At 60.0% G+C, this 11,980-nt stretch overlaps 1 pseudogene; it reads right to left on the bottom strand.

Annotated features, from left to right (window-relative positions):
• Positions 1 to 1,043: 1,043 nt before the first annotated feature.
• Positions 1,044 to 11,000, bottom strand: LOC130024598 (CAP-Gly domain-containing linker protein 1-like; annotated as a pseudogene).
• Between the last annotated feature and the right edge of the window lie 980 nt (positions 11,001 to 11,980).

Here is an 11,980-nt window from a genome sequence, read left to right as displayed (position 1 = left end):
CTCTGTCCTAGGAATTGATTCCATTTGTTTCAGCCGGTGTTTCTGGAATGCCAGCCAAGGAGTCCTGAGTCCTGAAGGGAACTCCCAGGGATCTCGGGGCCCTTCTGTTATGTCTGTCAGTCCTGTCTACAAAGCCCACAGCCCTTCCATCTTGGCCAACAGAGAAGTTTCTCCAACAAAGTGCCCAGCGCGGGGGGGAGCGGGGGGGGGGGGGGTGAGGGCACGTCCCTGCCACCACAATCCTATAGGAGGTAAAGGGCATCTCTCGGGGCTCCTTGGTGAGAACTGCAGCTTCCTCGGCTTGGCCCAGATCTCACTGTCTCGTCCTTCCCCAGGGTCAGGGCTACCATGAGAGTCCATGCCTGTGGCCAGCAGGGGGCCATGCTGGAAGGCGGACTTGGCCCAAGCACCTGTTAGAGGCTGAAAGGGATGAAATCTCTGCAGGGCTGCGCGGGGGCTTGTGCTGCAGGGAGGGAGGGGCTGGCAATGAGAAATACCAAGATGGGCCACGTCACCAGTCTTGAGGGAGCTCAGAGGCTCAGAGGCATCGAGCACCAGTTGGGAACTGAGGCACCTCGGGGAGAGGAGGGCAAAGCCCGTCACACGAGCAGGTGGTCAGCAAGGTCAGGGAAAGACCTTCGCGGCCTGACTCGAGCCCAAGTGTCTGGGCGGACTCGGCGAGTATGCAGCGAGCCCAAGAGGTGGGGGGCAGAGGTTTGCTCTGGGGGCTCCTATCTTGTTTTCTCACTGGCCTCGTGAAGAATTCTCTGTTTCAGAAAGACCCCAGACGGGCCCGATTAGCCGGGGCCAAGGCTAGCACGGCATCCAGGTGCTGGGGACCAATGACAACCCCCGAATCATGCCGACTCCTTCTCAGTCCCCTCAGTGGGAACCGCACGGGACGTGACCGGGAGACCTGTCAGCACCAAGCCGGAACACGGCGGCGAGCAGACTGACACACAGCATGCAGGGAGCGAGCGTGGAAGTGGGCGAGGGCGCCCGAGTACCAACCTGCAGCTCTCGGCCCGCTTTGCATTCTCTAACTCCTGAATCTGCCGCTCAGCCACCTGGAGCTGCTGCCTGAGCTTCTCCATTCCCAATTGACCTTCGGAACTGGCCTTCCAGAGCCCATCGAGCTGCAAGAGCTTCTGTTGGGTGGCCTCCAGCTGTGCCGTGGCATTGGCCAGGGCCTGGGCTTGCTGACTACACACGGCCCTCAACCCGTCCAGGTGCTTTACCTTCGTCTCCGCCTCCCGCAGCTTGTTCAGGGCGTCCTCCATCTCCACCAGGTGCTGGTCCTCGATCTGCTCGAGCTTGGCCCGTGCGGCCTCCAGGCTGTTCTTCTGCTCCTGGGCCGTCCTGAACAGCCGCGACCTGAGCGTCTGCAGCTCGGAGGCGTGCGCTGCACGCTCAGCCGCCTGCTGGGCCTTCAGGCTCTCCACCTCCTGCTGGTACTCGAACTGTAGCCTCTCGATCTTCATCTTGAGCTCGGCCAGCTCGGCCGCCTCGGCGCCCACGCCCTGGCTCATGGATGCCTTCGGCTCGCCCATGGCCTGTTGGTGCGGGGCGATGGCCGTCTCCAGCTTGGACTTCCTCAGGGCGATCACGTCCGCGTTCTCCTTGTTGGCATGGTCCAGCTTGGTCCTCAGGCACTCGTTCTCCTTGGCGAGCTTCTCAGAGGCCACCTGCAGGGACTTCACCTCCTTCTGGTGGGAAAACAAAATTTCCATGAACTTAAAACAGGAAGGAAAAGAAGCAGAAATAGAAATTTTTCTTTTCCAAACTGACTCTTTGCTTCTTCTTGTTTTAAGGAAAAGCTTCCAAAAAATGGGGTTCTAAAGGATTTGATTTGTGCTGCTCGACTGAAAATCAAAGCTGAGGCAAAGGCATAGACCCGACTGTCAGAACGAGAGAAAAACGCTCATCAAGAGCAGCCTCCAGCCCCAAGGAGCAGAGATGTGTCAGCCGGTCCCTGCCAGGTGCATGACCCCAGGTATCCCTGTCTGATTCGGAGTCTCCAGCAGAAGTGGTCCCGGCGGGGTCGGCCAGGCCGCCCTGCATCCTTGCCTGCACCCTGCAAGCCTCCAGGACCTGCCCGGGCTTTACCTCCAGGTCGCCTTTGGTGATGGACTCCTCCTCGACTCGGAATTGGAGGTCTTCCACTTTCCTGTGGGGGAGAGGGAGACGTTGTGAGGGGCATCACTGCTGCCCCCCATGAGGCCAACCTTCTTGTTGATGCGCCTGACCCAGCAACGGCTCCACACACAGGAGGGCTGAGAGAGTCGGGGAGGGCCAGAGCTAGAGTACAGCAGGCAGGGCGTTTGTCTTGCACGTGGCTGACCCGGGTTCAATTCCCAGCATACCACTATGGACCCCGGAGCAATGCCTGGAGTAATTCCTGAGTGCCGAGGCAGGAGTAACCCCTGAGCATCACTGGGTTGACCCAAAAAGAAAAAAAAGAAAGTCAGCGAGTCCCCTCAGCCTCGAGCACTGGGTGGGACCCGCAGGCTACAGGAGGATGCTAGGCCGAGCCAACGCCAGGTGCAGTGTCATATCAACCCTTTCTGCCTCGCAGCTAACAGAGGTGTTTAAAAACTGACCCGCAGCGCCTGCCAGTCCCTCCCAGCCAGCACCTGTCCCCACATTGGGACAACAACTGAGCCCCTGGGGGAGAAGCAGCCAACGACTCGGGGGCGGGGAGGGAGGGCGGAGGGGCTCCCAGGGTACCTGTCGTGTCTGCATGTGGAGCTGAGGGGCTGAGCCAGGCACTGGCAGTGCCCCTGAGTACCACACTGCCGGGAGCCCATCTAAAAAGGCGGTCTCGGCCAGCACCACGTGTCCATCTGTCTGCAGCAAGGCCTCAGACCCGCATCCGTCTGTCTGAAGCCCGGCCTGAGCCCGTGTCTGTCTGTCTGCACCCCGGCCTGAGCACCACGTCCATCTTTCTGCCGCCTATTCTGAGCCCCTTCTGTCTGCTGTCATGCCCCATGGGTACTGTGGGTTTCCTCCAGCCTGGGACTTAAGCACAGGGACTCCCACATGGCCCCACTGGGTTAGGACAGCTCCTTGCCACCCAGCACAGGCCTCCTGAATACCAGGCCAGGTGGACACAGCAGGGAGGGACAGGGGTGACTGGGCTCCACTGAGCTCCCCCCAAGCCCTCCCGGGGAGGCCGCACTCATGACTGGGTACCCGTTGCTTTCTAGTTCTCACAGCCCTGGAAGGCCAGGAGTGCCCCACCCGAGGGAGCCCCCAGCTCTGGGCACGGCCTCACCTCTTCTCCTCCTCCAGCTGGTTCAACAGCTCCACCTTCTCCCAGTCGGTCGCTTCCAGCATGGCCCGCAGCTCGTCGTTCTTGGCCTCCAGCTCCAGGACGTGCTGTAGAGGCAACGGCGCATGAGTGGCCTCGCCCGCCCCCAACAGCCCTCTGTGGGCTGGCACTGCCACCTGTCACCGTGGCACGCTGAACGCATCTCCCACCTAAGCTGCGGCGTTTCTGGAAGGCCAGAGGGGAACCACACCACGAAAGCACCGGCGCGGACAACTCGGCACTCCCTAAACCCCCATGGGGCGAGTAGAAGGCACATACTATCAAAGCACGCACCGGACGCCACCGCAACGACGGCAGACGGGGTCCCACGGCCTCTCCCTGCACCGCCTGCACCAAGCTCGAGCCCAGCCTCTACCGCAGGCGTCTCTTGGCCCCGGCACTGCCGTCTGCACAGACGTCACCTGGTCGTGCCCATCCCGGCCAGGGCCAGCTCCTGCTCTATCTCCCCCACGTGGCTCGTGGCTTTGGCCACCTCCGCCCGCTCTAGATTCGCTCGGCCAGCAGCTTCTCAATGTGCTGCTGCTTCTCCTTCGGCGCCTCCTGGAGGGCGGTGGTGCCGGAGATCTTGTGCGCGTAGCGGGAGGAGGTTTCCAGCAACTGCAAAGGAAAAAGAGACGTGAAAGGGATGGGGCGGCCGACACGGGCATGCACGCGGTGATCCTCGGCAAAGCACATGGAGCAGTGCTGCATCCTTGCATATGGGCCAGCGACTCTCAGCAGAAACATCTTGAAACCTTCCCGAAGATCCTTGGACGGGACCTGGGCTCCACTGACCTCGGGCCTCGTGGGAAGCCAGAGACTCTTCTGCAGAGCCGGAGGCAGCCCCCTCCACAGCCCGCTCTGGCCTGAGCTTCCTTAAGGCTGAGCCCTCGGCTTGAGCTTGAGGCCGGCTCCAGCATCTTCAGCCTTGCAGGTCCGTCTGGGTCTCGAGGGCAGCCTGTCCCTTCTCTCTTCCTCTTCCTTCCAGCTCACCTCGCTCTCCCGGGCACCCGCCCCATGCCTGAATAGCAGTAACCAGAGACTCTTGTCTCTGGGAATGGCCCCGTGCCCCCGGGGGTCACTGGGTGTGACCCTATAAAAGACCCCTTTGCCATCTGCCTTCGAAAATGTGGGATGAGAGGCTAGAATGATAAAGTTGGGGGAAAGGCGCTGCCCTTGCACGCCGCTGACCCGAGCTGGATAACAGGTACCCACCCCATAGTGTCCTGAGCCCACCAGGAGTGACTCCTGAGTGCAGAGTCCGGAGTAAGTCCTGAGTATTGCTGGGGCATGGCCAAAGTCCAGGAAAAAAAAGGAAAAAGTGGTGGGTTCGAATGTGTGAGGGCTCACGCCCAGCGAGCAGGACAGCAAGGGCAGCTCAGGGAAAGACCAAGCACAAAGGGAAGGAGAGAAGAGGCTAAGACAGTGAGGAGGGGAGGGGAGTGGGCTGAAGGGCTGCGGGGACCAGGGGTCCTGTCCGTTCTATCCTGGGCTCGTGGTCGCTCATGGTCGCTCTGCAGACCCAGATCCCTCTCAACACAACGGCCCCTGCAGGAGTGGACAAAGCGGGACCTGATCTTCATTCTTCGGGCACAAGGTGGCGGGGGCTGCGGCGGGGGTGGCCAGGACTTCCGCTCCTTCTGCCCGGCCATCTCTGTTCCATCGCCCTGCTGCGGTCCAGCCGCAGGTTCTCTTGCCGCTTCCCCGCATCATCTGAGCTGCTGCCAAACGCCTCCTGACCGACGGGCCCAGCAGGGCCCAGTCTGTCCTCTGCTGTTTTGCCTGCTGGGAGCTCTCGAGCCACCTGGTTCTGTCCGGAGAGCGGGATCATCCTTGCCTGTGCGTAAGGACCTGGCCGTGATTTCCCAATACACTTAAAGTATATCTGGTCCGATTAAATGCCCTCCCCAGGGCCAAAGAGTCTGTTGGGGGGGTGGGGGAAGGTGCTTGCAGAGGTTCAAGATCCAGCACCATCAGGAGTGACCCCACCCCCCAAGCAGAGAGCCAGGAATAAGCCCTGAGCACCCCTGGGTGTGGCCCCAAAACCAAATCATAACTAAAATTTCTAGGAGCACACGAGCTCTCGGGCCAGCCATGAGCAGTGCTCCCGGGAACTGCAGTCAACTCGGATTTCAAGGGGTGACTGGGAAGAGCTTGGCAGCCTTGGGGGTCTAACACCAAGACCCTGGCTCAAACCCCCTCCACCGGGAGCAGCCCCCAAGCACCACGCCTGGAGTCCCTGAGCACTGCCAGGTGAACCCCAAAGAGCAAAAATAAAAACTAAGAAAGGCGGGCGGCGGTGTTCCCTGAGCCTCCTGGCCTGAGCGGGTGGGGCAGGCCAGACGCACGCGCTTCCTGTGCCCGAGACAGCTCCCTGAGGAAACCAGCACAGGAGCGATGGGCTTCTTTCAGCCAACCATGGAGACGAGACTGTGAGGTTCAGGCGCCAGAGCAGGGAGAAAGCAGCACCCCTGGCATGGGGGGAGGCGCACGCTGAGGGGCTGGGCAAGCTCGGGACCACAAGCTGAACTCAGGATGCTGATGCCAAAGCCTCTGCCCTGCGCGTGGTGTGTGAGGCCCCAGGCTCCATCCCAGCAAGGCCAGACCCTCTGTGGGAGCCTGGTACCTCAGAAGAGGAACTCAGCCAACAGATGAACCGGGAGGCCTCCACAGGGCACGCACGGACCTGTGTGCATGTATGTATGCGTGCATGTATGTTCCGGTGGGCATGTCTACACGCACCTGTGTGCATGTGCGCGTTGTGTTTATGGATGTATGTGCCTGTGTGTTTATACCCATAAGCCTGTGTATATACGGTATGTACTACGTGTACATGTATGAGTGACTGTGTATATGAACGCTTGTGTGTGCACTTATGGAATGATGTTGTCGAGGTATACTTCTGTGAAGTCACACAGAATCTTTCTATATTCCTGTCATAGACGCTAACGGTGATGTTCAGTTTAGGAGTGAGCTCCACCCTGCATAAAGATATGCAAGGCAGGGGCCAAAGAGCTGGAGAGCGAAGCCCCAGCGCTGCCCAGGCTCAATCCCAGAGGCCCGCCAGGAATAATCCCGAGCACAGAGGTGGGAGAAAGCCCTGAGCTCTGCCAAGTGTGACCCCAAAACAGAACAAAACAAGACATTGGGGGTGGCTGGAGATACGTCTCAGGCGTAGGGCTCTTGCTTGGAGGTGGGAGGCCCCGGCACGACCCCAGCACTGCAAACGGCCCCTTGAAGCACTGTAGGGTATGGCCCACAGTCAAGCAGAAAAACAAAACCAAATCCCACAAATGGGCTGGCTCGCGAGGGAAGGAGAGGGTCTTCTGAGTCTGCTCCCCTCCTAAATGGTGAGGCGAAGGGAAGGAGGAGTCCGACGTGAGGATGTAGGTGGGGCAGGGAAACCTGGTGGTGGTCGAGCAAGACAGAACTGGCCCCAGGCCTGTGCCCACGGCGCGTGGCCTCCTGGCTCCCGTTCCCGTGTCATCTGTTTTGTATCTTCCGTTGCACACACACTCACTCCCTCCTCTTCCGCATCGAGGGTCAATGCAGGGAGCAGAGGCGCGGCAGGAAGCGCAGCCCCCAGCAAAGCCAGCCGCGCCGGACACCCTCTCCATCGTGGGCCCGTTTCCCTGTGGACAATATCTCAGGACACCCTTGCATATTCGGACACACTTTAGTGTTTATGACTCAGAAAGACGTGAGGGGAGAAGCCACGAGGCCCCGCCATGGACAGAAGTCGAGGCCACTCTGCATGTCGACAGGGGTGCAGAGGGACAGGAGAGAGCAGGGAGAGACGGAGAGAGCAAAGAAGCAAGATGAAGAGTCTCTGGGCCCGCTCTGACCCTCAGGCGCACCCTTCAGCTACCCCACTTCATCCCTAAGGCGACCTGAGGCCGGAGAGGAGCCCTGAGCATCCGAGGAAAGGTCCGTCCCTGCTCCTGTCACTGGTGGTGGCTAGGAAGCCACTCGCCTGCCACCCGGAGCTGCTCAGCCCACGTGCTCCTGCTCCGCCTCTCACCCCTGGGGCTGTGGGAGTCTGTGGGGGCCTGAGCACCCCACAGTGCTGGGGGACTGCTTACTAGTCCCGTGCGGCCGGGCCTGCTGCTCACAGATGAGGCCCCGGAGCTGACGGAGCTGAGCGAGGAGGCCGAAGGGCTGCGCTTCAGGCTGGCGGGGGTGGTGGCCATCACATGCCTCACAGCGGCCACCTTGTCCTTGGCTGGCGTCGTGGACGGGAAGTGATCTTGGTGATTTTTTGAATGGGAGCAAACAAGCCATACTTGGGCTGACACTGGAAGCACCTGCGGACAACGAGGAGGGGGGGACAAAAACATCTTCGGCAAGAGACACAAGCGCCAACCGCGAAGTCCACTGAGTCCCACAGTCTTACACTCCCACAAACAAACACGCTCCCACAGCCCCACATGCCCACACACTCACACCCCAACAAACACACTCACACACACACCCTAAACAACACTCCCACACTCTCACACTCCCACCCCAACAAACACACTCACACTCACACCCCAACCAACACTCCCACATTTCCACAGCGCCACACTCACACTCACTCCCCAACAAATATCATACCCTCCACCAGCCCACACTCACACACACTCACAACCCAACAAAAACTCACACCCCAACCAACACTCCCACACATAAACACCACAACCAACATACACTTACACTCACACCCCAACCAACACTCCCACACTTCCACACTCTCACAGCTCAACAAACACACACCCCAACCAACACTCCCACACAACCACAGCCCCACAGTCACACACACGCACACCCCAACCAACACTTGCACGCTCTCAAACCAACACTGACACGCTCTCATTCCCCCACAAATACGCTCACACCCCCACCAACACTCTCATGCCCACGCCCCCACCAACACTCTCACAGCCCCACACTCACACGCTCACATACACACTCATACATTCACACCCACACTTGTCCTCACACGCCGCCCACCCCCACCACGCAAACCAAGGGCGATTCCAAGCAGCCTCCCCGGCATCTGAAGGGCCACAGCAGGCCCGGGGGGTTCCTGCGGCCTGAGCACAGCTGCATGTGGGAGCCCCAGGCTGTCCCCACATCCCTGCAGGGTCCCCGAGTGCCACCGGAAGTGGCCCCGCCTAAGAACCAAGTGAAGTGGCCTGTAGTCCCCTCAGCGCCTCCCGGGCACCGTGCATGGCCCCAGGCTGTCTGGGGGGGCAGGGGGACCCACCTCGTTCCGGCCACGGCACCATAGTTCTTGCCCAGTAGCTTGTCCAGCTCTACGCCGCATCAATCCCCCTTGGCGAAGTCCGTCTCCCCGAGGAAGCGCACCACACCGGCCTCCATGCCTCCCACCTGCCAGAGGGATGGAGGGACGTGGGTCAGGCACCCTGAACTGCGCACAGCGCCCCCACCCCCGCAAACGAACATTCTGGCTTCAGAGTCGGGATTTCCTGAAGAAACCCCAAAGGTCAAGGTGCCATTTCCCCCCGCAACTCCTACAGGGTGAGCAGACACTGCTGCTAAGTGTCCATGCAAGGCAGCGGCATTCACACCCAATCGCTGTCACCGATGGCCTGGCTGACCACACCCCTGGAAATCTCTGACCCAGGCCAGCCACCTAGTGTGGCGAGGGGGTCACTGCCCCGTGGGTGTGGGAGCGGATCAGTGGCAACCCCACCGCTGGAGAACAATTAAGCCAGAAACCAGCTAAAGGAAAATGACTGTTCTCGTATCTTAGCAGAGTTCGATTTTCCAGTTCTCCTTCACTATGCCTTGGCTTGACGCTTGGCTCCCAGGACACAGAGCAAAACAGAATCACAGCGCTGGACACTGACGGGAATGCTGACAAACAGGGCTGGAGCACCGGGGGAAGGGCACTGGCTTTGTGTGAGACCACCCTGTGACGCCCCAAGCAAAAATATCGAAAACCAGAGAAATAGAACCGATTTCCAACTTTGTTCATTGGTTTGTTTTTGAGTCACAATCAGAGTGCTCGGGGCTTACTCTTGGCTTGGTGCTCAGGGATCACTCCGGGATGTGCTTGGGGGACTGTACATGGGACCAAGACTTAAACCCCGGGTCAGAGGCGTGCAAAGCATGACCCCTCCCCAGGGCATGACCCCTCCACCCTGTTTTGGCTAAACTGGTAAAACTGGCAGCATCCCCGCACGCATCCATCACGCTGGAAACTGCAGGACCAGGCGTCCCGGCTGCTCGTGCTTCCACCCAAACCGCGAGTCTGGAGGAGCTGATGGACCAGACAGGCAAATGGACAGCCAACCGCGACCTCTGCCCTCGGCACTCACCAGCACCCGGTCCCCGAGCTTCAGCTCCCGCTTCCCTTTCTTGAGGGAGCCGGCCTCAGAGAGGTTGGAGATGGATTCGCTGGCCATCCTGGTCAGGCTGCTGATGTGAGGGGTGGCCGGTGCCTCCTTCGCGGGGGGCTGGGGCACCTTCGGGTTGCCGGCAGTGGCCGGGGAGGCCGACAGCGGCTGTGTGGCCCAGGCGGCAGGCGCTGGCTGCCGGCCGTTGGTCTCATCATCGGCCTGGAAGCTCCTACTCAGCTTGGACGGCCGGGTGAAGATGCCCTTCAGCGGCTCGCACTGGAAGTAGCGCACACCCGCCACCGAGCCATCGTTCTTGCCGATGGGCTCGTCCAAGACGATCCCGGCCCACTGACCAGGGGCAAACTGGGTCTCCCCGAGGATCTGGATGAATCCAGGCTTGTTCCCGTTCACCCAGACTCGTTCCCCGACCTGGAAGTCGCCCACAAACTCCTCCTGCATCTCCGAGGAGGGGGCGCTGGGGTTTTTCTCCCCAGGCACGGTCTTCTCAACGGGAGCAGCCGCTGGAACAGCAGAAACGGTCAAAAGGGTCAGAAGGAACAGGAAGGGCCTGTGCAGGTCCAGTTAAAGTGTGGTTGGGGGAGAGGGACACCCAGCAGTGCTCGTGGCTACTCCCAGCCAATGACGTGGACTGCTTGTGGCGAAGCCTGGCCGGGCCTGCCGTGAAGGGGACGTGCTCACCTACCGCAGCATCCCAGGCCGCAGTCATACTTTGGGCAGCTCAGGGGAAATCTTTGGATACACCCCGTGATACTACGGACCAAGCCAGGTGAAAGCTCTAACCCAGTGTCTTATTTCTGCTGTGTCCACTGGCCCATCTCCTTTTTCTTTTTTGGGGGGGTTACACCAAGCCAGTGCTCAGGGTCTATTTCTGGTTCTCCGCTCAGGGTCACTCATGGTGAGGTTGAGGGTGGAGAGTCACATGGGGTGCCAGTTGCCCTCTCCACTGTACTGTGGCTTTGGCCGGCAATGAGGCCCTCTAGTCCAGGTGAGTCCACCTCCCTAAGCCTGTCCCCAAGCCCGGGCAAGGGAGCTAGCAGTTAGGAGGGAGCGTGTTGGTCGCCTCAGCTGTCACTGGTTGCCGTGACACTAAACTCACAGAACGTGACACTCGTGTGTGAGAGCTGTCCCCAGAGCCTCGGACGTGTCTACAGCTCAGGGAGCCCTTCCCGGGTGAGGACTCGGGATGGGGTTCCCGGGTGGGAATGAGTCTCCCTTGGCCAGGGCTGAGCGCACTTACCGTCCGAGGGTGCCTTCAGGGCCCAGCTCCCATGCCTGAGGATCTTGGTGGGGGCCTTCAGCCCGCTGGGCCTCAGCAGACTCATGGTCAGGCGGTCAGACGCTGCCGCGGCCACTACCAGACCCGACCATCGAGCCCACTGTGGGGCCTTCTGAGGCACACTCGTTCTCAGGACTAAATCTCTGAAGAGCAGAGGAGAGAGTCTGTCTCAGTGGAGCGACCACAGCAGCTTCCGGAGCCCAGAGAGCTGCCAGTCTGGCACTCGCCACGCCGAGTGCGATCCCCAGCCTCCCGCACAGCCCCCTGGGCCCACCAAGTGTCATTCCTGCGCAAAAACTCAATCCAAAACAGACAAACAAACAACTGCAGATTCAGGGCCAGAGAGCAGAGGGGACAGGTACTTGCCCTGCGGACCCTCACGCCCTCCCTGCCATCACTCCCACCACCAAACACATTCAGGAGCCAGAAATCATCCCTGAGCACCGCGAGTGTCACTGACCACCTCCCCGTCCAGACACTGACGAGCCGGCAGGCGACTCAGCAGTGATGGCTGGTCTTGTGTGTGCGTGTGTGCTTATGTACATGTGTGAGAGGCCCGGGGTTACACGTAGAAGCTAAGGCAAGCAACAGGCACAGTTTTTTCTATGGGCTGAGAACTGCAAGGGAAAGAGCCCAGCAATACTGCGCCAAAGGGGGGCTGGAGAGCGATAGCACAGTGGGAAGGGCATTTGCCTTGCACGCGACCGACCCAGGTTCGATTCCCAGCATCCCATATGGTCCTCTAAGCACTGCCAGGAGTGATTCCCGAGAGCAGACCCAGGAGTAAACACTGTTCATCACCAGGTGTGACCCAAAAAGAAAAACAAATTGCGCCAAAGGGGAGCAAAGGAGTTTTCGGCGTTTCCTTCATTCCTTGTGACGCTGCCCAGGTTGGATTACCACAAGCCAGTATTAACTCCATTTCTTAACCCACAGAACTGAGGCAGACAGGTAGATGGGGGAAGCGTCCCCATGGCAATGGAACTCTGAGAAAGTCAACAAAAGCTTCATGGCCACCAAAAGACC

This window comes from Sorex fumeus, unplaced genomic scaffold (assembly GCF_029834395.1).
Source record: "Sorex fumeus unplaced genomic scaffold, SorFum_2.1 ptg000029l, whole genome shotgun sequence".
Classification (NCBI taxonomy): domain Eukaryota; kingdom Metazoa; phylum Chordata; class Mammalia; order Eulipotyphla; family Soricidae; genus Sorex; species Sorex fumeus.
The sequence above is the reverse complement of the archived record's forward strand: the minus strand, read 5'-3'. Positions and strand labels throughout refer to the sequence as shown.